The sequence below is a fragment of the Octopus bimaculoides genome, chromosome 27 (assembly GCF_001194135.2).
Source record: "Octopus bimaculoides isolate UCB-OBI-ISO-001 chromosome 27, ASM119413v2, whole genome shotgun sequence".
Classification (NCBI taxonomy): domain Eukaryota; kingdom Metazoa; phylum Mollusca; class Cephalopoda; order Octopoda; family Octopodidae; genus Octopus; species Octopus bimaculoides.
Window position 1 is genome coordinate 16479557 of NC_069007.1, and position 1731 is coordinate 16481287.

The window sequence follows — 1731 nt, forward strand, 5'->3', positions numbered from 1 at the left end:
TTCTGTTTCTTTTTTTTTTAAATCTGAAATCTAGTCCTTAACCTTCCTCCGCCACATCTGGTAGGCATCTGCTGCTCTTTAGTCACTATTTACTCTCAAACACAGTTGGTTTCCATGTTAACACAACAAATCTCAGTTTAAAGCGATGTATTTAGAAATATGGTCAAACAGTAGACTCCATGGAAACGAGCGACAGTCTGTGCGGGCAATAAATAATGACGGTCTTTGTGCACGAAAACTAATCTCAGAGACTAAAGACTAATGGTGATCTGCATGGGCAAAATTAGTGGTGATCCCCGTGGGCAAAAATTAATGCTGATTTCTGTAGGCAAAAACTAGTGGTGGTTTGTGTGGGCAAAGCTAGTGATGGTTTCTGAGGGCAAAAACTAATCACTGAAACCAAAAGCTCGGGTGTATCTGTGTGGGCAAAAAACTAAAAGTGATATCTATGGACGAAAACTAGTGATGGCCTGTGTATGCAATATATATATATATATAAAGGCGTAGATGTGTGGCAAGAAGCTTGCATCCCAACAACATCGTTCCGGGTTCAGTCCCACTGCGTAGCAACTTGGGCAACTGCCTTTTATTTTGGCCTCGGACCGACCAAAGCATTGCGAGTGGATTTAGTAGACGGAAACTGAAAGGCACCCGTCGTATGTATATATGTATATATATATATATGTGTGTGTGTGTGTGTCTCTTTGTGTCTGTGTTTGTCCCCACCACCTTTTGACACCTGGTGTTGGTATGTTTACCTCCCCGTAATCAAGCTGTTCAGCAAAGGAGACTGATAAAATAAGTACCAGTAAAACAAACCTAAGCCCTAGAGTCGACTAAAACCCCTCAGATAGATAGATAGATAGATAGATAGGTGCGTACGTACGTACGTACATACGTACGCACGCACGCAGTGCAAACATTTAATACAAGGGTAGATAAAACACCAGCTAGGAAATAAAGTCTGTCTTCATTCTCTACCAGTTCCTCGTATAATAAACATAAGCAATTCGAAAATAATTTAAAGTTAGATTTACTGGAAGAAACAGGAAAAAAACTAATATATTTCCTAACTGTTTATATTTCAGTAATTATATATAGACTAGCCCTTCTTTCAACGAATTCTGTTGCTTAGTTTATCGGCTATTTTATTTTACATCTGTTCATTTGTATCTCACGTGACACCTATGTATATATGTGTATGTGTGTATATATACATACATACGTAACTATGTGTGACGTGGAATGATTTTCGACCACTAGTATAGCACAAGATCGCTTGAGAGTGTAAAGACATTATTATTATTTTTATAATAATTATTATTATTATTATTATTATTATTACTATTATTATTATTATTATTATCGTCATTGTTATTATAAAACCCACAAACGCCCTGTGAAATACAGCTACTCGGGGTTTTCTGGTCGAAGCATTAATCTATTGCGACGTTTATTCTTGTTGTTTTTACCAGCTTGATAAATGGCGAAATAAATTAATATTTCGGCTGGGGAAACTCTGGGTAACTGCATTTCAAAAGTCTTTTTGTGGTTTTTATTAAAAAAGAACAACAACAACAACAACAAATATGATAAAAAAAAATAATGATAATAATAAAGATAATAACATACAGAAAATTGCACGACTGGGCACTGCACACATCCTACGCAAAACATTTTCAATACGAATGGGTATATATATATATATATATATATATATATATATATATA